We start from the raw sequence: 26,424 nt of genomic DNA, 5'->3' as shown, positions 1-26,424 counted from the left end.
ACTGAGTTTGATCCAGTCTGCTGGTATTGACCGTGTGGAGTTTGCAAGTTTTCCCTGTGATCATGTGGATTTCCACCAAGTGCTTCAATTTCCCTCCACATCCCAGTGACATGAAAGTTGATTGGTCAGGTGGCCACTGTAAATTACCCTTCGAGTGAATCTGGGGAGAGAGGAGAGCAGAAGAAAATAAAAAAGTGAAATGGGTTAGGGCAGGGTTATTATGAGTCTGAGAGTTTGATGGGCCACGTGGGTATGATGATTGGATCTGGTTCCATGTTTGGATCCTTATTATCAGATCATCCAGGTTTAACAATGTATTGAATTGGAAATCAGTAGGTCAGGTGCTAATAACATGATAGCAGTCCCCCAGGACCCTCTATTAGTAGCTGCAATGCAAGGGTGATATGGACAGGGTGCTAATCCCTTCATAGTTTAGCTGTGATCACTCAAATATACCTCATTCGTTTGGTTTGTGGAAATCCTCAACAGAGCAGATTCCAAGATCAGGATATTTCTCACTCAGTACAAAACTACCAGGCTTGGCAATATTACTGGGACACTCAAGTTGTTTATTAATTAATGAATTGGTAATGAATTGGTTTATTGGTTTATTGTAGTCACATGTACCAAAATACAGTTAAAAATTTTATTTTGCATGCCATCCCAGGACGGGGCTTTTCTTTCCAGGACATCAGAGTTGTCCTCCTCCTTCAGAAAACAGGGTTTCCCTTCTTCCGCAATTGATGTTGTCTTCACCCGCACCTCCGCCACTTCCCAAACATCTGTTTACCCCATCCTCCCACCACCTAAATAGTGATAGAGTTCCTCTTGTCCTTACCTACCACCCTATGAGCCTCCGCAGCTAACACATCATCCTCGCAACTTCTGCCATCTCTAAAGGGACCCAACCACTAAATATATCTATCTCTATCTATCTTTATCTCTCTCTCTCGCTCTCTCACTCTCTCCTCCTCCCTCTCCCTCTCCCTCTCTTTATCTCTCTCTCTCCTTCTCCCTCCTTTCTTTCCACAGGGATCACTCCATCAATCATTCCGTGATTCCCTCATCCATTTGTTTCTCCTCACTAAACTGCTTCCCAGCACTTACTCCTGCAAGCAGCCAAAGTGCTACACCTGCTCATTCACTTTCATTTAGGGCCTAAACTGTGCTTCCAGGTGAGGCAACACCACCTGCGAATCTGCTGGGGTTGTCTGTTGTGTCCGATGCTCCCGAAGCAGTCTCCTCTACGTTGGTGAGACCCGTCATAAATTGGGGGCCTGGTTCGTCAGGCACCTCCGCTCCATCCGACAAAAGTGGAACCTCCCACTGGCCACACATTTTAATTCCAATTCCCATTCCCTTCTGACATGTTGTGCCAAGATTAGATTGTGAGGACACACAGTCCTCTTTTATTGTCATTTAGTAATGCATGCATTAAGAAACGATACAATGTTCCTCCAGAAATGCCAATGAGGGGTAAAGAGAAAAAAAATTGGAGGACCAGAGGAGGATCAGGTGGAGAGAGACAATGGGGTGGTGGTGCTAGTGGGAGTCGAAATTAAGAGCAATAATGGAAATCTAGGCAGGGTCGAGCACATAGCACAAATGGGTTAATTGTTCCCTCCATTCCTAGGGAAGCAAACACAAAACTGCTGCTACTAATTTTAGGATTTAGATTATGCATTTATGCCATGAAGATTAGAAAATTTAATCTTTTGTGACAAAAATGAAATACAGTGCATGTCATTATCTACTCAGAAATATTTGAGAGCATAAGTAATGCAGGTTTAAATAGATATTTGTATAATGCTTGATTAGAATAACCAAGGGATCACTTATAATGTCATGGAAAATTCAGACTAAAGTTCATTAAAAGAATAGTATTGTCATCATTGATTATGCAAAAGACTGATACCTTTTGCTACTGATTGTTCTGAGAGAAGAGTTGAATTATCTTTGATTCGTCAAGAGAGGTAAAGTTTGAGCACAAATCACTAAGCCAATCATTTTTTGATTTGCAAGCAGAATTACCCTTCACAAATCGTATGTTTTTATCATTGTTTTAAGTTTTTGTAATAAAATCATCTCTGATAAATTAAAAGTTAACTCTCCATTTTATATAGACTCAAGATTTACATTTTTACAGAGAAACCGGTACCTTAATAGAATCAGAAAATTTATGATTCAGCCCACCTTTAAGTAGTATGTGAAATCATAGGAATGTATGCAATAGAAGCAGGAGTAGACAATGATTACTGATCTTTTAGACCCAGCTCATTTTTCTGGAGTCCAGATTAACAAGGCATTTCACCTGCATAACTGCTGCTCATTGGATGTTTCTCATTTTTTCACCATTCTCTGTAAACACTAGAGACTGTTGTGCATGAAAATCCCAGAGCAGCAGTTTCTGAGATACTGAAACCACCCCATCTGGCACCAACAATTATTCCACAGTCAAAGTTATTTGGTACACATTTCTTCCCCATTCAAAGTTTGTTTTACAATTAGAATAAATATATTGAAAATAATAAATACTCTGAAAAAAAATTAATAAATAATAATGAAAAGATCTATTTGCCTTAAATAGTGACTTCATTCTTCAAGAAAGGAGGGGGGAGAGATAGCTGAGATCTAAACTAGCAACCTATTAGCCTAACATTAATCACAGGGAAGCTTATATCTAGAAAGAAATATGTAATAACAGGACACCTTACAAATGTAGGATTGAGATGAGACATGGGTTTAGAACATAGAACACTGCAGCACAAACCCAGCGTACCCTTCAGCCCATGTTGCTGTGCTGGGTTTATAAGGAGAAAATTATGTTCAAAATTATGAACAATGGCTTAAACTTCTTTGAGAATGTGCCTAGCAGAATTAATTATAAGGAATTAGGGGTGTGTTATATTTTTAATTTTGGATGGCTTTCGCTCAAGTCCTAGACATGAAGTTGGTCAACAAGTTTTAAAGCACAAGTGCATGTTCATGGTCTTCTGCTGCTGTAGCCCATCCACTTCAAAGTTCGATGTGTTGTGCATTCAGAGATGTTCGCCTGAATACTATTGTTAAAATGCATAGTTATTTGAGTTACTTTTGTCTTCCTGACAGCTTGAACCAGTAGGGCCATTATCCTTTGACTTCTCTTATTAACAAGGTGTTTTTACCCACAGCACTGCGATTCACTAAATATATTTTTGTTTCTCACACCATTCTCTATAAGCTTCAGAGACTGTTGTCATGAAAATCCCAGGAGATAAGCAGTTTCTGAGCTACTCAAACCACCCATCTGGCACCAACAATCATTCCATGGTTTGTCACTTAGATCACATTTCTTCCCCATTCTGATGTCACTGAACAACAAAGATTTTGCTGTTAGGTGGATCTTATGGATTTAGGGCTGCTGAACATGAAAATCGCCATGAAATTTCCCCATCATGCATGATTTTTAAAAATCATCTATATTTGTTATTTCAATTCATAATTAAAGTCAGTTAAATATTGCCCACAATATAGAGGTTTTCTATCTTATCCAAGCATGCCTGGGCATGCTTAGCTAGAGTGGATGCTGCATGGCAGCACAGGTTTTAGAAAAGCTATTAAAGCTATGTATATTGCATTTACATGTATATCGAAATCTGATCACATTGATGTGCATGCTCTATGCACATAGCATATTGTGTATACTCATTGAATAAAGTAATGATATTTTCAGGAGCATTTGTGATAGCCAATTGTCTCGCTAATGTTCTCCTCTTATTAAGTAAGCCTATGAGTTCTACTTTGAGTGTAAAGTTGGTGACCAAGAAAAAGCCTGGGCTCCTCACATTCATTGCACAACATGCACTGTCGATGTTAGAGCTTGGCTCAGAGGTACTCGAAGTCAATGCCATTTGCTGTCCTGATGATATGGCAAGAGCAGAAGGGTCATGTGACAGACTGCTACTTCTGTCTGACCAGTGTGTGGATTATTTGATAAAAACAAGAAATCCATTGAATGCCCCAATCTCCCCTCAGCCATGAGACATGTGCCACATGACGATAGGCTTCCAGTCCTGAAGCCTCCAGAGACATGGAGTCTAGAGGAGGCAGACAAAGATGCCATGATGCATGAGCCAGAAAATTAAAATGACATTGATACTGATAGATTTTGAACCCTTTATGCTGAATGAGCCTCATCTGTTAACGCATTTGTGTTAAATAACTTAGTCAAAGACGAGTTTGACAAAGGACAAAACAGGATCAATGGGTTCAAGAATGCAAGAATGGAATCTCCTGTCACCAGGCATAAGGAAGGTGAAGAATTTCAATATTCGAGACAGATGTATCCCAGAATAACTGATTCCAAGATTAAGGAACTCATTTTTGTTGGTCCACAAATCAAACGGGTCATCAATGGCAGGCAATTTGAAGAACTTCAAGTGAGACCAGAGAAGATCACATCGAAGGCATTCAAGGATGTTGTTGAAATTTTTCTTGGCGACTGCAGAGCACCAAGCTGCATGCAGCTGGTTGAAAACTTGCTTCAAGCATACAAAACCATGAAGTGCAACATATCACTAAAGATTCATTTTCTACATTCCCATTTAGACTTCTTCCCTGCAAGTCTTAGCACTGTCAGTGCATGGTGAAAAGTTTCAGGAGTCATGGAGAAATGGTGTCGGCAACTGGAGTCCATCAGTGTTAGCTGGTTAACATTGAACACTTAAGGGAAAAGCCTCAGACACTGAGTACAAATGAAAATCATCAACAAAACAGTTTTAGCTTAGTTGAACTATTGCAAAGCATCAGCACTGTTATGCAATTGGACATATTACGTTCGTTAAAAGTTAATTTCTTGTTTCTCCAAATTCCAATGTGATACATTATTCTGAAATCGTATTTGTGTTCAAGTGGTCTATCATAACCAAATGAAAAAATTCTGAGGAAGCAACACTTTCAAAAGAATTTTCTGTCCAGTGTGTTTAGTTTTGACATCAACTGAACTTCTTGACCATGTCTACATGCTTTTATGCATTGTGTTGCTGCCACATGACTGGCTGATTAGATTTTTGCATTTACAAGTAGGTGTGCACATATACCTAATAAAGTGGCCACCTAGTTTATATACAGAACCTTGAGATTAGTCAGGCAAAACCTTTCTCCACTCAATTCAGATACTCCAGGGAACAAAGTAATTCACAACAGTTGGAAGCAAGTTGGCACAAAAGTAAATTAGAAGCCACATGTTCAGCTATTATTTTGAGCCATTAAGTTCATTGAAAGTTGCTTGATGTAGAGAAACACCTGCAATTATCCAGCTACTAATCAAAATAATTACTTTTGCTGCAAAATTACAACTAGAAGGCAAAAGAATTAAGTGTAACTCATGGCTTGTTTTTGTACTACCTTGCACTTTACTGCCTACTTTTATTGCACTTTCTCAAACTATAATACTTCTTCCTACATTCTGTTACTGTTTTCCTACATACTACATCAATGCACTACATAGATGTCAGGTAAAGCAAAGTTTTAACTGTACCTCAGTACATGTGACATAATAAACCAATTTACCAAAGTCCTACGGAGTGGGAATTCCTCAAATTATCCAATCATAATCCAAGAATCTCTTCCAAGTGCGCCACAACCTACCATCATATTGTTATGTTTGACATCCCTATAGAATCAGAATCAGGTTTAATATCACCAGCATATGTCATGGAATTTGTTGTTATGCAGCAGCGGTACATTGCAGTACATAATAAAAGACTGTCAATTACAGTAAGTAGGCTTATATATATATATATTTTAAAACAATAAATAAATAGTGCAAAAAGGAAAAAACAAAGTAATGAAGTAGTGTTCATGGGTTCTATGTTCATTCTGAAATCTGATGGCAGAGGAGAAGGTATCCCTGAATCTTTGAGTGGGTACCTTCAGGCTCCTATACCTCCTCCCCGATGGTAGCAATGAGAAAAGGTATATCCTGGGTCATGAGGGTCCTTAATAACAGATGCCACCTTTTTGAGGCATCGCTCCTTGAAGATGTCCTAGATTGTGGGGAGGCTGGTGCCCATGATGGAGCTGAGTTCACAACATTCTGCAGCTATATACAGTGCTCCCCCCACCATACCAGATGGAGATTCAGCCAGTTAGTATGCTCTCCACGGTACATTTTTAGAAATTTATGAGTGTCTTTGATGACATACCAAATCTCCTCAAACTCCTAATGAAGCATAGCTGCTGTCATGCCTTCTTTGTAACTGCATTGATGTGCCGAGATGTTGACACCCAGGAACATGAAACTGTTCACCTTCCCTCTACTGATTCCTCAATGAGAATTCTTTGCTCCCATCTGTTTATCATTTTCCAGTGGTTCGACATGTATGCAGACTCCCCACACCACCACATTGTTGTCAGCCCTCTTGAAGCTAGCATTGCATTAATAATGCAATGCTTCACCACAGTGCTGTCCTGGATAAGGTGCAACTTCTTCCAGCTTGCCACAAATTGTGCTCACCACAAGCACCTTTCCCTCTTCTCCATGCTCTATGATTGAATCAGGGTGTTTGAGAATCATGACGTCCCATTCACTCTTAAGGGAAGGTTTTACGCCATAACATCTCTTATCACAAAGACTGCCTTAATTCCACCTCCTCATCATTACCATTTTCTGTCCATATGTGGGTATGCATGAACCTATCCAAAACATTGTTATCCCTGTCCTAACTTGCACCAATGCCATTCAACTACATTCATTAACTTCTAATCCACATGTCAATTTTAATATTTTACACATGTTCTGATTCCTCCATTTCCTCAGTTCTCTTAACCCTGCAACCTGTTTACCATCCTGTGGAACATGCATTCCTCCAAATCTGATCTGCTTTACATCTCCATATTCTATTCATTAGCCTTGTTAGTTTTTCCTTGAATCCCTTGATTGTATGATTTGAAATTCCCTTCTCGAAACCTTTCCTGTCCCCTTACAAACCATATTTGTGAAGGAGCTTCTAGTCATTTTAACGATATTCCATGTAAAACCTTATTCAATTTTCCTTGATAAAGAACAATAACAACAAAGTCCAATTGATTGTAAGACCAGTGAGTTGTGACTCAACAAAAGGTTATTTTTTTCTTGATTTTTACTAATTTCTTGCAATAGTAAGCAGGAAATTTGAAAGGGCAGTTATTCTCTTAAAACGACTTCCTTCCTTCCCCAACATTTCTGCATTAAACACTATGAGTTTTTCTACATTGATGCAAAAGTGAAATTGGGTTTGGGATTGCAGTTGTTGTGTTTCTCAACAGAGTTGAATATTAGTAATCCTTTTGGAAAGGAAATCAATTAGCTCGGGATGAGATAATCTTCATCATGTGATGAGACTTTGCAGTTATTAATGTTGGAATATTGTCATATCACTATACCTTGAAAAATACAGCGGAGAAATAGGCCCTTCTGCCCTTCTAATCTATACCATACCATTTAAACTACCTACTCCCATGTGCCTGCACCTGGAACATCCATGTAAATGTCCAAACTTCTCTGGAATGTTGAAATTGAGCCTGCATGTACCACATTTCACATTCTCAACCCCCTGATTGAAGAAGTATCCCCCATGATCCCCTTAAACTTTTCACCTTTCCTCCTTAATTCATAACCTCTAGTTGTTGTCCCACCCAACCTCAGTGGAAAAGTCTGCTTGCATTTATCCTATCTATACCCCTAGTAATTCTGTATACCTCTATCAAATCTCCTCTCAATGTTCAAAGGAATAAAATCCTAACCTATTCAGCCTTTCCTTATAACTCAGGTTCTCCAGTCCCAGCAACATCCTTGTAAATTTTCTCTGTACTCTTTCAAAGTTATTCACAATTTTCCTAAATAGTTGACCAAAGCTGCATACAATATACCAAATTAGATCTCACAAAAATCTCATACAACTTCAACATAGCATCCCATTTCTGTACTCAGTACTTTGATTTATGAAGACCGATGTGCCAAAAGCTCTCTTTACATCCCTGTCTACCCATGGCACCACTTTCAATGAATTATGGGGCTCCATTCCAAGATCTCTTTGTTCTACCATACTCCTGAGTGTCCTACCATTCACGATGTAAGACTTACCCTGTTGGTCCTACCAAAGTGCAACACCTTGCACTAGTCTGCATTAAATTCCATCTGCCATTTTTCAGTCTTTTTTTTTCCAGCTGGCCCAGATCCCGCTGCAAACTGTAACAGTCTTCATTGTGATCCAAAACACCCCCAACCTCTTTTTTAATGGCTGCCTACAGGAATATGTTTTAAGAATTGCTGAAATTTATTTGTAAAGAGATTTTGCATATACATTCCAGAATGTATATATTAAATGATCATTTTTTTGTTTCAAAGAACATAAAAGAATTCCTAAGACATAATCAAGTAATAACCAATGAGACAGGAATAAGGATTTAAATATCAGTTGATGAAAAGGACTAAAAGCAAGATTCACACTGTGGGATTTGAATGTGGCTTTATCTGAGGCATTGCCTTCGACGATGTTATTGATGCTGGGGAGGTTAGTGCCCATGATGGAGCTGGCTGAATTCACAACTTTCTGCAGCTTTTTCCAATCCTGTGCGGTTGACCCTTCTCATCAGATAGTGATGCAACCAGTTAAAATGCTTTCCATGGCATATCAGTGGAAACATGTGAAAGTCTTTGGTGTCATACCAAGTCTCCTCAACCTTCTTATCTTAGTCTGCAGCAGAATCTCCATCTGTGGAACAGGTTTGATTATTGGTGCCCCTTCCACGTAAAAAGGCCGGAGATTTTTATTTGCACGGAAGTGCTCAGGCTTACATCGGATGCAAGGAAATAAAAGCTGTTGTAGGAGTATTGCCCAGTAGTGCTGCATGTGGATCATGGGTTTGACCATTGAACAGTTGTTGTTGGTGGTGGGAGAATGAGTGGTGCAAGATCACAGATGACTGTTTTACAGCACTTCTGAATGTGTGATTTCAGCTTCAGCCAGTTGACGCAGTCAGGGCTAGTGGATGGATTTTAGAAAGAGCCTTAATTTATTATTAAGTATTTCTATTTTTGTTGTGCAATGATTTTTAAATTTATCAGTATGGGTGATACTGTGTAAATATTGACACAACACTGGTGTCTTCTTCTGAGATAGTTACAATGACTTAAATTGATGGGATGGGGGAAACAAAAGAGTTCAGAACTGTGGGTATAAAAACTATAACAGGAACAGTGGCATTATGATCGAATTTGCCTCTATGAGTAATCCTGTGAGTTGGACTGATGATCCAGAGACCAAAATTGAAATATTACCTTAACAATTGGGAATTTAAAAGTACAATTATTTCAATAAGATTGATTTTTTTTTAAGCTACTATTAGTAAAGGCAACCATGAAACAACCAGGTTGTTACAGATATATTTCACTGATGGAAATTTACAGCTCTCTTCTGTGCAATTTTGTTGATTCCTCACTGAAATATTCCAGCAATTTGTACCAGGCAGCCACAATAGATAGGTTGCAGAAGTTCAAGAAGATGGTTCAATGCCAGCTTCTCAAAGATCATGTTATCAAGAACTTCATCGTATAAATTATTTAAAAAAGCAAGATACTTAATAAACACAAAAAATATGAGAAGGCAGATTTCATGACTCATGGGTCTCCTGACATATAATTTGTCCAGATTCAGCCAGATTAGAAATTTTGTTCTCCTGTTGACCACTTTGAAATTGAATGGTTTGTGGAGAATAACAACACAGTAATTGGTTTGCTGGCAGCAGTGCTCTCAGAAGACAAATGCTGGCTATAAGATATCCAATTATTCACTCACAGTTTAGAGCATTATCTAAACCATTCAACATATAGGTGCCTTATATCCTAGCCCAAGATATGTCAATATGTCTTTCCAGTTTTCATGCAGTTTTCATCTATCCTCACTGTATCAGATGATCTTTGTCCACGTCAGGTCTATGGGATCACATCTAATTAAATATTTGTAGCAATGCTGTAGGGGGGAAATGGGTAAGGGAGGGTGAAGCAGCATGTCAATAGTCTTTAAAAGCAGTTGATTTCACTTGGATTATAGATGATAAAGGAGATGTGGTGGGAATTAAGGGAATAGATTTTTTCTAACTCTTTGAAAGATTTATCCATTTAGTCCAATTTCTCTTCTCTTCCCCTATCACTCTGCAGTGTTTCCTCTATGTCTTACTCATATAAGGTAAAGAGTCTATTAATCTGGCATGCTGGGGAATAACAGTGGACATTTTCTGGTTCATTAATGGTATTCCAGTGATATCCCAACACACCGACCCACTTTTTTGGATATTACTTGATGGCACCATAAACTTTTCTGTAAACCAAATAAAGTGAGTTAGAACTAGAGCCTGGAAACAGCCCCATTGAGTTTCAGTAGAGCACATTCTGATACAAGGTCTCAATCCAAGACAGCAACTATCACTTGTCTTCCATAGATGCTGCTTGTTCCTCCAGCAGCTTGTTTCTTTTTGTTCCAATTCCAGCACTTGCAGTCTTCTTCGTGCCCCCCACCTTTTGAGTTTTAAAGGGAGCATGGAAAACAGGGTTTATATGTGCTTTGAGGAAATGGTAAATGGGACCCAGTGAATTTAAAGTAGGCATTGAAAGCAGCGCCCTGAAGTTTCAAGAGAATGGATTAAACATCACTCAGTGAGCTGGATGCCAAACATTGGGTTTATTGAATAATTGGATAACAGATTTTTCAGAGTTTTAGTATTGCCTTACTAAATGAATATTTCTAATTCACTGCTTTTACAGACAATGCAGTGCAGAGAATAACTCACTGCACATCTTCCCCTGGTTTACCTGTGATTCTTTACCCAAATATGTTTGAGACTGTTTATCACAGGATTGTCAATCCCTCTTCCTAAATAACGCAATAAAAAAAACCTGTTATGATTTATCTTTGTATCAAATTATGTCACTTTTCTTTGTTCTTAAGACAGCAATTCTACTTTCTCTATTTTCTCCATATAAGTAGGTCTATCCTCCATTTCACTATTCTGGAATTGCTCACTAGCATTCTCAAATAGGAATTTGTTTTGACTTGTTCCTTCATAATATCTGACAATTTCTAAGCCTTTATATCTTTTCAAAAGCCTTTTTTAAATTACTATTACCACCACTGAAGTTTGATCATGTGAAACCACACGTCTTTTGAATTTCTGCCCAGGATTTCAATGCTTCCCTTCTCCTATCAGTGTCCAACAGAAAATAAGGTTTATATTGTTTCCTTCATTTTCTTTCCACCAAGGAGTTTACTGCACATTTCAGTGCAATATATTTCACCAGTCTGTGCCCTGATGCAATCATCTGGCTTCTTCATTCTGTTTTTTTTTCATTCTGGTTTTATGTTTTTGGAAACTGGGAATCCAGTTCTCTGAATACCTAAATTTGGGGCAGCAGTGTTGAGCATAAAGTAAAAAAAAACTAAGTGCATGCAGATACTGTATTTACCAAGAATGTTCAACTTCCCTGCCCTGCTGATTTAATGTGCCAATCCTGGCATTGAACAATTTCTAAGCTGTCTATGCAAATTTCTTCATTTTGATTTCACTATTTCCCAGCAAGGCAGTGGTCACCTCTGTTTATTTTCACCATCATCGTCATTATGTGCTATGTTGTGTGACATAAGTGATTATGGTATCATGACCATGACTGCTCTTGACAAATTTTTCTGCAGAAATGATTTGCCATTGCCTTCTTCTGGGCAGTGTCTTTACAAGAAGGGTGATGCCAGCCATTATTAATACTCTTTAGGAATGTCAGCCTGGCATCAGTGATCACATAACTGAAAATTGTGATATGCAGCAGCTGCTCATACGACCACCTACTACCTGCTCCCATAGATTCACGTAACCCTGATCTAGGGGACTAAACAGGTGCTACACCTTGCCTGAGGGTGACCTGTAGGCTAGCAGAGGGAATGAGCATCTTTCACCGCCTTTGGTAGAGATGTATCTCCACCCCACCATCCAACTACGTGTTTTAACAATGACATAACTTTGAGTTGGCCTGGGCATGAATCTGGAATCATTCGTTCCTGGCCAGTGATATGCCTTCCTGACAGATACTAAAATACCTCATAGTTAGGTATTTTTCTAGGTTAATCTGTGTTAATCCATTATTAAAATGAATAGATTTCCTCTTGATCTTAACTGTGGTAATGATAAAGTTCTGGTGACTATGCAGGAAAATAGACCCTAAGGAGCAGATGGTCCATTGGTTTGTCTGCATGCGTTTGTGCGTCTGCATATTTGTTTATGTATGTGGTCATGTGCATTTAATTTAATGAGTAATATATGACAGATTCCACAGAATCTGACTACACACCACTGCTGTTTACATAAATGTAGTTCTAATTATAATGTAATAAATTTCCAAATCCCAGAGCATTAAGTGGGTTAAGTTCAAGCTCAAGTTAATTGTCATCTGACTGTACATATATACAACCAAACAAAACAATGCTCCTCCAGACCATGATGCACCCACAAAACACATATCACACACAGCACATAAAACAAAATATGACCATAATTAAATTAATAAAACATAATTTAAAAGCATGCAGTACACAGCACTGGTAAACAGTAATCAGCTCTCTGTGCTAGTGATGAGACCTCGGTGGTGGCAGGGTATTTATTAGTCTCACTGCCTGAGGGAGGAAGCTGTTACCCAGGCTGGCAGTCTTGTCCTGATGCTTCTGTACCTCTGTCCTCATGGTATTGGGTCAAGGAGATTGTAGGATGATGGTGGGGATCCTCAGCAATGCCTCAGGCCCTTCATCTACAACACTCCCAGCAGGTGTCTCACAGGAGGGAGACACCAGTGATGCTTTTGGTAGATTTTACTGTTGTCTGTAGGTTCTTGTGGTGTGATGCCGTACAGTACTGCAGTCAAACAGAACACTCTCGATGGTGCTCCTATCGAAAGCTAGAATGGGGGTGGGAAGCCTTGCATACCGCAGTCTCCACAGAAAGTGTAGATGCTGCCTAATGAGGAGGAGTTGTGGCTCCAGGTCAGATCGTCCATTATGTTCGCACCAAGCAGATTTGTGCTTTTCACTCTCTGCATAACAGACTCATTGATGTGCAGTGAAGCGTGGTTGATGTATGCCTTCCTAAGTCTACAATCGTCTCTTTTGTCTAGTCCACTTTGAGACTCAGATTGTTATTCTTGCATCATTTGACATGCGTCTCTACATCCTCTCTGTAGGTCAACTCATCATTGTTGCTGATGAGGCCTCTCCCTATAGTACCAGCAGCAAACTTGATGATGTGGTTTGAGCTGAATCTGGCAGTGCAGCTGTGATTCAGCAGTGGGCTCAGCACACAGCCCTGGGGATGCACCAGTGCTCAGCATGATGGAGCTTGAGATGTTGCTGCCAACTTGGACTGACTGGGGTCTTTCCCTCAAGAAGTCTAAGACACGGTACTGAGAGGGATGTTGAGCCCCAGCAGTGTAACCACCAACCTCAGAGGGCTGATCACATTAAACACCAAGCTGAAGTTGCTTGGCAACCACCTCGTTTGGCATCGTTTTATAGATGGAACAAGACGGAGTGGAGGGTTGAGGCTATGACATCACCAGTGTACCAGTTTGAGCAGAAGGCAAACTGAAAAGGGTCCAATGCAGCAGGAAGGAGGGATTTTATATGATCCAATACCAGCCAGTTACCATTGCTCTCGGGCACTGGAATGATAGGATCTGCCTTGAAGCCCACAGGGACAGTGGACTATTTTAGAGATATTAAAGATGTCCATTAAGACCTCTGTTAACAAGGCCGCACACCCTTCAGCACCTCAGCAGTTATGCAGTCTGGCACCGCAACATTACATGGGTTTACCTCACCTCAACCATGGCCACATAGGGTGCCTGTTCCTCAGGGGGAGAGGTGGGGTTTCCTTAATGTCACATCATACAATGCGTCAAATTGTGCATGGAAGCTATTCAGCTTCTCAGGAAGGAAGGCGTCACTGTCGTTGACCAGCAGGATGGATGTGTAATCGGTTATGGCTTGCATACCTTACCACATGCGTCGGGTGTCCCTGGTGCCATGGAGAAGTTTGTTGATTTTCTGTGCATACTCACACTTTGCCTTCCTGATGGCATGGGAGAATGGGTTCTTGCTGACTTTAGCGTCATTTTATCCCCTGATCTGAAGGCAGTGTCCTGATCCCTGAGCGATGCACAAACCTCTGCAGTCAGCCGTGCTGTCTGGTTTGCTCTAGCCGTGCCATGTTTAATTGCAATGACCTCCTCAATACATTTTCCTATGTAGCCAGTTACCGATCCCCCATATTCATCAATGTTGACGTGATGATCGTAAGTAGCCGCCTTCCTGAATAGACTCTAGCCGGTGTTTTCAAAACAGTTCTGCACACCTTCTGGTCAGGTCCTGATCTCACAGTGAATTGGTTTGTCTAGTTTAACAAGTGGTCTATATGCATGATTAACAAGATAGATACGTGGTCTGAGTTTCCGAGGTGAGGACAGCGGTTAGCCTTATAGGCTCCATGAACATTGGTATTGGCCTGGTCTAATATAACCTCTGCTCTGGTTGCAAAGTTAACATGCTGGCAGAACTTTGGCCAGATTGTTTTTAAGTTGGCATGATTGAAGTCACTAGCAACAATGGAGACACCATTGGGATGAGAGTCTTCGAGTTTGCACTAACACATGGCGGCATGTAAACAGCAATAATCATAATGACAGTGCAGTGAACTCCCTCAGTAAGTAGAAGGGCCTGCACATCACCATTAAAAACTCTAATTGCAGTGAGCAGTGGGCCATTACAACTAAGGCATTCGCACACCAGTCCTTACTGACCTAGACAATGGAATATTGAAATAGGCTGGAATCTAGAATGCAGATGTGATGGGGGGGGGGGTGCAAATTCCACTGTGGGCATCAAGGTTGGAATTGGATAATGATATGTTGTGAAGAAAAAAAAAATTGGATAGTCTATGGAAAACAATCTGGCTAGTACCAGTGAGTTGCTCTGGTAGAGTCCAGACAATGAGCTGATGAGCTAAATTTCCTCTCTCCATATTGTAACAATTCTAAGACTCGTTGTGTTTCTATATTAGGTTTTAAAGTGATTTACAGTTAGCATGGTACTTATTACAATGTGGACAAGAAACTGTTGGGAAAATAAAAGTGTTTAATGTTATGTGCAGGAACTGACTGTTCTTTCAGTGTAATATATTTAGATGAAGGGACCATATTTGCTCTTTGCATCTCAACAAGTAAAGCTTATTAAAATTATGTTTCATTTAGATCAGGCAGTTTAGCAAACATCATGCTGGAAGTCTAAAGTAAGCATTTGATTGTTGTTTAGGGATCCTCAGTATTTTAGCGGGCTCTAAATATTACGTGTAACCAGCTGAGAGTTTCTGCAGACCATTTAAAAAATATAATTATACACATAGGACAAACAAATCCTTTGGTCAAACAGCTGTGATGATATTACAAGGTATAATAGTATTGTTTTAGCTGTTCAAAATGATGAGCTAAGAGGAAGTACTGGAAAAGTACCATGTATAATGTTATTAAACCATGCAGATTATCTACATTGTTTTCTGATATTGTGGTTTTATGAGAAGAAAGGTGGATTATTTACCACTGAAATTTGTTCCACAGATGCACTGTAAGAAAGTGTTTTTTATTTTTTCTTTAATTCCATCAGGTTGCCAAATCAGCATTAGAGTCACACGAGTTTCGACTTGAATTAAAGCAAAGTAGCAGCTTATGTTTATATTTGTATTTTGTAATCTAACATCTCTTATCAAAAAAAAATTGAAAGGAATGTGGAGAGAATGAAATGTAGGATTAGCCCACTAATAGCATGAACTGATAAGCGAGTCTTTGGGCCTACTCTGGGGTTCAGATCTGAGAACTTAATTTTAGTTCAGATTGTTGTTGTTTGCTTCAATTCTTTGCATGATTTGTGTTTTTTTTTTCTTCTTTCTCTTACATAGCAGGTGTTGGTTTTATTTTTATTCTTTTTTTCTTTAATTGGGTTCTTTCGGGTTTCTAGCTTTGTGGCTACCTGTGAGCAAACAAATCTCAAATTTGTATAATTTACACTTTCTTTGATAATAAATGTACTTTGAACTTTTGAACTTAATGAATGTTTGACAGGTGGTGCATGTTTCTGTGCTGCATGGATCTTTGGCTTTGCCTCAGCCTCAGCCTCAGTGCCCACTGATAGCAAAGTATTCACAATACAGCTTTAAACCAAGACTTAAGTTTACAGTAGTACTGTCCTTCCAGTTCATGCTACTATTATTTCTGAGTTCTTAGAAAAACAATTTTTTTTAAATGTCACCTGTTTGAAATATTTTAGATCCACGATAGTTTGTTTACCACTAAGTAACTTAAGTTGTGTTTGTACTGAGAATACATCTAGGCTACGTCCACACTACGCTGGATATTTTGAAAACAAAGCTTTTTCTCTTCGTTTTGACCCTCCGTCCACACTGAAACGGCGTTTTCATCCTCCAAAAACAGAGATTTTCGAAAACACTCTCCAGAGTGCGTAAATTTGAAAACGATTGTTTCGTGTTGTAGTGTGGACGGGGTAAATGGAGAGATTTAAAAATGTTGTCATGCCAACACCACAACAACAATGGTACTGCGCAAGCACTGCCGGACTGCTGTTATAACGCACAGCCGGTGTGAAGGGCATGAGAGTTAAATTGTAAAGTGAGCTTTTTTGACTAGATCCCCTAAATTGATTTGATTGAGTCTATCTTTAAAAATATTGATGTCAGAAATACTACGTAGGTCTGGCGGCAGAAGATTCCAATCTCTTGTTGATCTTGGGTAGAGGACGGCTTCATGCGTGTGTTGTTTACTTTATTGTCTACGTTAATACTTTGTTTGGAATTAAACATCTCCACGTTCTCCAGTGCTTTGCTGACTTTGTAGTTGTTTGTAGCTTGCAGAAACAGCTCGACTTCATTGTCTGTCTAAACGAAGAAGTCCGGTCTGATTTTTCCAGCGGAGGTTTTCTTTGTATTCCTTGAAGACATTGTTGAAAACTTTCTTTCGCTGTTTTTGTTGGTACTCTAGTTTTATTCTATGGAAATAGCACAACACGCCGCGGAAACATAAATATTATACCGTTTCCTCTTTGCTTGTTTTCTGTAGATGTGTGTGTGTATGCCCAGTAGGAGTAGATTCGCCCAAATATCCATTTTGGTGTGGACGGAGATATCTTGAAAAACGCGTAGTGTGGACGCCTGTCATTTTTACTCGAAACCGGCGTTTTCAAAATTATCCGGTCTAGTGTGGAAGTAGCCCTAGTGTTATATCTGGTGTAGAAATGCTACCACACAGTACCAGAAACCCAGGATCAATTCTGACTTCGAGTGTTGTCTGTGTGGAGCACTTGGTTTTCTCCAGGTGCTCCAAATTCCTCCCACATTTCAAAGTCGTATGAGTTGTTTGGTTGATTTGTCATTGTAAGTTGGTTGAATCTGGGGCTTGTTTTCAAGGATGCGGGAAGAACACGTGGATTAATCTATAATTAGTATAAATGGATGGTTCATCATCAGTGCAGACTCAGTGGGCCAAAGAGCTTGTTTCCTTGCTGCATCTCTCCATGACTAATGTTCTGTAGGATATAACTGTGGGAGGCATAAAGCACAATTTGTTTCTTACATCGGCCTTTGAAATGTCATGACTTACCTTGCTTATGATGTTCAGTTCTTTAAAAAAGATGAATTAAGATTTGTTTGATGACTTGCTTTCACTTTATATTTCTGAGTGGATGAAGAATTACTCTTTCCAAATTGCCGTGAAGAAGTGAGAGTGATTTTATGCTTGCTTGGAACAATTGCTTTGACAACATGTTAAGCAACCTCAGGTGACTTCTGAATGTAGAAACTTGTCTCCATAGTTAGACTTGAACTTTTGACTCTTGGAACCATAGGTTAACATTGCAGTCAATTTCCATAGTTGTCAACATTGAATTAGCTGCCAGCAGTGTTGAAGCCTGACATTTAATTCTAATAAATGCCCATTTTGTGATAGCACACGGTGAATTTCTGCTCTGGTCTCCGGTACATCAGACCAACTGGGAACATAGAGGTGGCATGTTCTCTCTCTTTCTTTACCCAGTATAGGGGTGCTACACGTGATGTTTCATCTCCAAACTTCAGTTCCAGTGACTATAGCGAAACTGAAATACAGAAGCCGAGAGGATTGGCACAGCTATTTTCTTGACCTGGTGCCAGCAGCTGAGGGAAACATTCATTTGAATGGGATCCCACATTTGCTGCGGTGGGACTTAAGCTTTTGACTCCCGGAATTATAGGTTAAATTTGCAATCAATTTCCATCATTTCTAAAGAACGCAACAGTGACTGGAATTTTCAAACAAATGTTCAATGACTTACGTTCTCTCTGTTGTATATTTAAATCAAAATTCTTTAAGATCTTAACCAAAATAGCTGTTGAGCACTCAAAACCACTTGCTTAATTTTAATGTATTCCTACGAATGCTAGCCTGAAATTTCTCTGATAGGCACACCCTTCTAACTGAAACACTTCTTAATAAACATTTCAAACGCTCTGAATCTTTGAGTTTAATTATTTTCCTGCAGAGGCTATCCTTCTGAGTCTTTATTACATTGGAAGTTACGCTTGCTACAATAAGTTTTCAGTTTGGTTGAGGACTAGAGATAATAAACTGAAAGGATTGCTTCAGAAGCGTTTTAAACTCTTGTTGACAACCTTTTCCTAACCTTCCCAATTTCAAACTTGCTCGTTATTTATTGATGTTTCTTAGTTACTAATTCCTAATTTGGCCTAGCCTTATGCATGCAATTTGAACTAATCAAGTGCAAGAATTGCATATATTGCATCTCAGATATGATGCCTGCTGTATAAGGAACAAAGGATTACACTGCTGCACATCTACTCCGATGTTGCAAATCTCATGCTCGTATAGCTCCTGTGTCTGTGGCAAACAGGCAATACCAGCTTGAGTTTAACTGGACAGCTTCCTTTGAATGCACCCATCTACACTCCAATCATTTATGCCATCCCATAATGTGAGGGCACAGGAGACTGCAGATGATGGAAGCTGCTAGATGCTGCAGATGCTCTTCCTCAGTCCACCAACCACCTCTGGCTCCTGTGTCATCTCTCCCCTTCCCCTCTTTATACTAGCCATCTTGCTTCCCCACTCTCAGTCCTGATGCAGGGTTTTGACCAAAAATATCAGCAGTTCTGTTACTCCCACGGATGCTGCTCAACTGGCTGAGCTTTGTTGCTCCATCCTGTAACTCACCTTTGAAGCTTGCACCATGCTCACTCTATACAGCAATCCATTTTAGATTTATGAAAACGTTATTGAGTCATGGGGTTATTCCATTACTATGCCAACCATCATTCCTGTCTATAATTGACAGCATTAATTCCAAGATTTGATAGATCTAAGATTCAATTTTATATATCACGTGTACATCAAAATGTACAGTTAAATTCCATCATTTGCATTAACAACCAATATGCCCAAGACTGTGCTGGGGACAGCCCGCAAAAGTCACCACTCTTTCTGGCATCAAAATCCATATCCTTTATTACCAGATTCTTGTTAAGTCAGGGTGTGAGCTTATGGGGAGAAGCCAGGACATTGGGGTTGAGGGGGAAAGGGATCAGCCATGATCAAATGGTAGAGCAGAGCAGACTCAATGGGCTGAATGACCTCAGTCTGCTCCAATGTCTTATGGCCCTTTATGCAACAGTTTCAATTAGATGCTCACCATGGCTGTTATTCTTGCAGCATTGAACAGTAGATCTGGGCCTGGGATATTCCCGTGGTTCAACTACATTACTCAACCTTCCAGATGACTTCTGAAGCAGAGTCAACTGGTCTATATAATCTTATGTATGCCCTGGGTGTAGCAGTTTGTGTGATGCTATTACAGCTCAAGGCATCGGAGTCCAAAGTTCAATGCCGGTGCCTTCTGTAAGTTTGTACATTCTACCAATGACTATGTGAGTTTCCTCCAGGTGCTCTGGTTTCCTTCCATAGTCCAAAGACGTAATGATTAGTAGGTTAATTGGTCATTGTAAATCGTCCTGTTATTAGACTGGTGAATAAGTGGAATGCTGGGCGGCATGGTTTATTGGGCTGGAAGGCCATCTTCTGTGCAGCATCTCTAAATAAAATAGAACTTTTGATACCACTTTCCATTTCCACGTTGGCCTGTCCAGCTCAGCCTTCTACACTGCCTGGGTGAGATCAAATACAATTAGAAAAACAACACAACCCTCAACCCAGTGGTATGAACATTGAATTTTCCAACTTCAGGTTGTCGATACTCCCTGTGCTCCTTTGGCTCTCCTCTGATCCACACAGATACTCCTGTCGCAGGTGTTCCCCTCCCTGACTTGTTTTCATCTGCCTTTCAGCACCACTATACCCACTGGTTCTCCTATTACCTATCCCAACTAGTTTTACTTCCTCATCACCCTTCCTTGTCTGGTTCCACCTACCACCTTCCTTAATTATCGATTTCCAGCTTCCACAGCCTTCTCTGTCTCCACATTCCAGTCTCTGGTTTCACCTCCACTCTCATTTCCCTGATCTTTTTCCATTTATCCTCTGTATCTCTCCCTACCTATCACCCACCAGCTACTGCCTTGCAACTCCACCCCATTCCGCACCTGGCTCCATCAGCCCATCATTCTCCCCCACACCTGGTTCCACCTTTCACCCGTCTCACCTCTCCCTTTCATCCCTTTGTAGTAACCTTCTTCCTCTCAATAGTCAAACCAAAGCATGAACTCTCCACATGTGCCATGTGCCCACCAGAGTTCCTCCAGCAATTATTTTTTGTTGCTCTAGGTTGCAGTATCTCCACTCTCTTGTGTCTCTCCTGTTTATAACAACTCATATTTTTGCATCTACAACTGAAAACAAAACTGATTCCTTCTTCTCTCTGTGTATCATTTGTGGTGAAAATGTGTTCCATATTTTTTACATACTTAAGTATCATTGGATTGGAGTCAATGAAATCCAAGCCATTTTCAATGATTCATGCTACTTCAAATCTCCAGTGAATGAACTCCAAATTTTCAACACAGGCAAGCAACACTTCCTACTGAATATACTATGTTTAATCTTCAGGTATCCTTGTTGCCAATTATAAATATGGCACTATTCAATATTTCCAAATATTAAGTCAAAACTCAACTCATGAATTAGCATCCAAAACAAGGACCCGTGTGTAAAAAGTTATTGTTATTGTTCTACTTGTCCACTGGAGAACACTGATAACACTGCATCTCCTCAAACCATAGACCAGCCCATTACCCTCCACCAAGTCTTAAAATATGCATACAAGTCAGTTTAGGAAATTGCAACATAGGATAGTTGCAATTTATATCCAATTGCAACATAGGATAGTTCCATCTCATAAGACCATGACATAGGAGCAGAATTAGGTCATTTAGCCAATGAAGTCTGCTCCACTATTCCATCATAGATATTTATTATCGATCACAACCCCATTCTCCTGTCTTCTCCCTGTAATATTTGATGCCCTGATTAACCAAGAACCTGTCAATCTCTTCTTTGAATATATCCAGTGACTTGGCCTCCACAGCCATCTGTGGCACTGAATTACAGATTCACCACTCTTTGGCTAAGTAAATTCCTCCTTATTTCTGTTTTAAAGGGACATCCTTGTATTCTGAGGCTGTGCTTTCTGGTCTTAGACTCCCCACTCCAGGAAACATCTTCTCCACATACCGAAACCAATGAAATTAATTTTTTTCATTGATTCCTTGAGACATAATTTGCCCACGTTCATTCTCAGTCATACTGTTATTCACACTATTTAGTAACATAAGAACACTGTACGTCTATTTCTCAAATCCACATCCATTGAGTTTCAGTGAAGTCTGATGTGTCCAACATGTAGTCACTACAATATAAGCATTGAATACTGTCAGCTGGGGATGAATTTCTAGGCAACCGTATTACTTAAACCCTTACAGATACTGAATCAATAGTTCAATGTAAGAGCATTGTATTTAGAGGAATGAAACTGCAAACCTTAACAGCACGATCTCCTGATGCTTGTCATGACTCTACTGGTTTCTTTTTCAATTTCAATTCCATGCAACATTCTCAAAGGAAGATGGGGGCTTAAATATTTCCAAGCAAGAAAGGAATGGATAGCGACAATGTGAAGTCACAGAAAGACTTCCCTCCTCTCTCTCCAAAGAGGTGATAACTTATTTGTAGAATCTGTCTCAAGTTCGCACTTATCAGAAGATTTTAATGTCTTCATTACATATCAAAGAGAATTTCTGAGAAAAAGTCTTTGACAGGGATTTCTTTACAAAATGGATATAAGAAATATCAGAATGCCAGTGGCAGATTAGGACCTGCTGTATTCCACTATGCACCAAACTAGTAAGCATTGGGACTGTTATACTGTTTATCCAAGTAACTAGCACAATGCAAACCAAGTTCCAATTTCATAATAAATAAATTGTTCAAGTGTTGGCATGTGGCCAAGTGGTTAAGGCGTTCATCTAGTGATCTGAAGGTCGCTAGTTCAAGCCTTGGCTGTGGCAACGTGTTGTGTCCTTGAGCAAGGCACTTAACCATACATTGCTCTGCGACGACACCAGTGCCAAGCTGTATGAGTCCTAATGCCCGTCCCTTGGTGGCGTGGAGAGAGGAAACTTGCAGCATGGGCAACTGCCGGTCTTCCATACAACCTTGCCCAGGCCTGCGCCCTGTAAACCTTCCAAGGCGCAAATCCATGGTCTCACGAGACTAACGGATGCCAAAAAAAAAGATTGTTCAAGCTCTTCACGCTCTTAAATTTCTACCACATAACTAGAATTAATTGGTGCATTGAATCCTAACAATAATTTTAGATCTAAATTTTTAAAGATCAGGTGTCTTCTTGTTACAAAAATTTCATTCATCACATGCTCTTGTATATTTGGCATTTGATAAAGTTGCATTTAAAGACATTTTACTTCGCTTGTTGGAACACTGAAACAATGCCAGTGTTTTAGTTGCAATGCCCTGATTAAGATTTCTACTGCTATGCAGTAGGTATTTCATTTTAGCAGTTTTCTGCAAAAGCAGTGTGTCCTGCTGGAACAATGTCTTGGCTTCAGCTAAAGGTAAGGAGCCCTACTGTTCAATTTAGGAATGCCGTGTCAGCTGATCAGGATGGTGGGATCTGGAGAAAGTTCGAGAGAGCATGTGGTGGAGAGAGTTTTGTAATGGGTGGTAGTCCAGTTTGGGGTCTTCTAGCGGGAGCTGTGGAGCAGGACAGAAGGGAAGATGCCACAGAATACAGTTGGAAGAGGAGTACCTGGTGAGCAAAGCGCTTTGTGCAGATGAATGGCTCCAAGGAGAAAGGGCCAATACTCCTGAGATAGAGTCAGTTTGTTTGAGATGGACTTTGAGACTATGGGTTCAGTGCCGTGAATAATGGTTATACACAGCTTTGGAAGAATCAAGCTCCAAAGATCATGTGCGCATTTAGACTGGTCTAACTGTAATGGGCCCTTTTATTTTGTTCCTTCTTTCTGTTATTTCTTCTAATGACTTTTTAACAAAGCTGAAATTAGTAAATATAATTTCTTTATAATTTTATGCGGTGTACGAATAATTGTGTATACGTAGTATTTACTCAGCATTCACACAAATCGAGGTTTCTTTAATTTGAACATCATGATGGTCCTGTTTGGTTGAACTGCAAATCACACCGACCCTAGACATATATTGTTTATGAAAGGTGGCCTTCTCACCAGTGAATACCATGCCTGTTAGCAGAGTTAGCTAACGAGCCAAGTTTGCATACGAGCCGGGACAAAGGGTTACATAGTGTTAGTATGATCTCAGCCTAGCTCCTGCATTAAAATGCTGGAAACGCTGAGCAGATTAGGCAGCATCAGCGAAAAGAAGTACAGGTAATATTCTGGTTAATGACTTTTCTCCAGCACTCAGAAAATCTGTGCCTATTTCCTAATTTAATGAAAAATATGCAAGCTTTGTCAGACAAAGCCAAGTGTTCCTATGATGAACCCTAAAGTTCAAATTTGTGTCACAGCTTTACCTGGTTATCTCACATACTCAGGGGAGATCTCAGATTTCAATTTTCTGCTAGCGCTCTCTATTGTTCCAACTGTCATATCTTCCAGATTGATACAATATCATTCTGCGTTTGTGAAATCTTTCTCTGCAATGTCATTTGGACCTTCTGGGTATTATTGCTCACAGAAGTGTGTTCGTCCATCTTTTCAGCTTGGATTCCTGTTTTTGCAACTTGTCTATTCCTGCTTCAGGTGTTTAGGATTGCATTCTATATCAAATATCATTGCCTAAATCTTATCTGTTTCTCAAATGCTATAAATTGACAAGCATTCTAGGCATGCAGAAGAGTTATCACCATTAAGTATTGAAAGTTATTGTCCAAGATGCGTAATCAGCTTATAAATGTTAAAAATATTAGTTATTTTGTTCTAGAAATAAAATGACGTTCACTTCCTGAAGTTCACACTGTGGTGCCCCAGGAGCTGCGGAATGAACATTTTGGTGTTTCGTTTTTCATTTCCATTTCCCAAATGCCTGTCAAAGTCTGCATTATCTGTCATCACCCAAAATGTAATTACAACCAATTATAGCACAATGACCAGTGTGCGCAAAAACCTTGTGCTGTGCAATTTTTTGACCAGTGACAATAACATAAAACCATAAGGCCATAAGGTATAGGAGCAGAAGTAGGTCATTCAGCCCATCAATTCTGCTCCACCATTCAATCATGGGCTGATCCAATTCTTCCAGTCATCCCCACTTCCCTGCCTTCTCCCCATCCCTTTGATGCCCTGGCTAATCAAGGACCTATCTATCTCTGCCTTAAATGCACCCAATGACTTGGCCTCCACAGCCACTCGTGGCAACAAATTCCACATATTTACACCCCTCTGACAGTAATTTCTCTGCACCTTTGTTTTAAATGGATGTCCTTCAATCTCAAAGTCGTGCCCTCTTGTCCTAGACTCCCCTACTATGGGAAATAACTTTGCTATATCTAATCTGTTGAGGCCTTTTAACATTTGGAATGTTTCTATAAGATCCCCCCTTGTTCTCCTGAACTCCAGGGAATATAGCCCAAGAGCTGCCGGACGTTCCTCATTCCTGGAATCATTTTTGTGAATCTTCTCTGAACCCTCTTCAATATCAGTATATCCTGTCTGAAATAAGGAGCCTAAAACTGCACACAATACTCCAAGTGTGGTCTCACGAGTGCCGTATAGAGTCTCAACAACATCACATCCCAGCTCTTATATTCTATACCTCTAGAAATGAATGCCAACATTGCATTCGCCTTCTTCACCACTGACTCAACCGGAGGTTAACCTTTAGGGTATCTTGCACAAGGACTCCCAAGTCCCTTTGCACCTCTGCATTTTGAATTGTCTCCCCATCTAAATAATAGTCTGCCCATTTATTTCTTCCACCAAAGTGTATGACCATACACTTTCCCACATTGTATTTCATTTGCCACATCTTTGCCTATTCCCCTGAACTATCTAAGTTTCTCTGCAGGCTCTCTGTTTCCTCAACACTACCCGCTGCTCCACCTATCTTTGTATCATTGGCAAATTTAGCCACAAATGCGTTAATCCCATAGTCCAAATCATTGACATACTTTATAAAAAGCAGCGTCCCAGCACCGAACCCCTGTGGAACTGCACTGGTAACTGGGAGCCAGCCAGAATAGGATCCCTTTATTCCCACTCACAGTTTTCTGCCGATCAGCCACTCATGCTAGTAACTCCGCTGTAATTCCATGGGCTCTTATCTTGCTAAGCAGCCTCATGTGCAGCACCTTCTGAAAATCCAAGTACATCCATCTACTACATCTCCTGCTTGTAATTTCCTCAAAACATTGCTGTAAGTTAGTCAGGCAGGATTTTCCTTTCAGGAAACCATGCTGGCTTTGGCTTATCTTGTCATGTGCCTCCAGGTATTCCGTAATTTCATCCCTAACAATCGATTCCCACAATTTCCCAACCACTGATGTCAGGCTAACTGGTTTATAGTTTTCTTTCTGCTGCCTCCCACCCTTCTTAAATAGCGGAGTAACATTTGCAATTTTCTGGTCATCCGACACAATGCCAGAATCTATCGATTCTTGAAAGATCATTGTTAATGCCTTCTGCAATCTCTCCAGCTACTTCCTTCAGAACCTGAGGATGCATTCCTTCAGGTTCAGGAGATTTATCCACCCTCAGACCATTAAGCTTCCTGAGCACCTTCTCAGTTGTAATTTTCACTGCACATACTTCACCTCCCTGACACTCTTGAATGTCTGGTATACTGCAGATGTCTTCCACTGTGAAGAC

General features: G+C 40.1%; 1 protein-coding gene across 1 annotated transcript in view; it reads left to right on the top strand.

The window, feature by feature from the left end:
* tsnare1 (T-SNARE Domain Containing 1) overlaps positions 1-26,424 on the top strand; it is a 997,034-nt gene that overhangs the window by 847,619 nt on the left and 122,991 nt on the right. The gene's annotated exons all lie outside the window — the stretch shown is intronic.

The sequence above is a fragment of the Mobula birostris genome, chromosome 1 (assembly GCF_030028105.1).
Source record: "Mobula birostris isolate sMobBir1 chromosome 1, sMobBir1.hap1, whole genome shotgun sequence".
NCBI classification, from domain to species: Eukaryota; Metazoa; Chordata; class Chondrichthyes; order Myliobatiformes; family Myliobatidae; genus Mobula; species Mobula birostris.
Note: the sequence above shows the minus strand (reverse complement) of the source record. Positions and strands in the feature narration are given on the sequence as shown.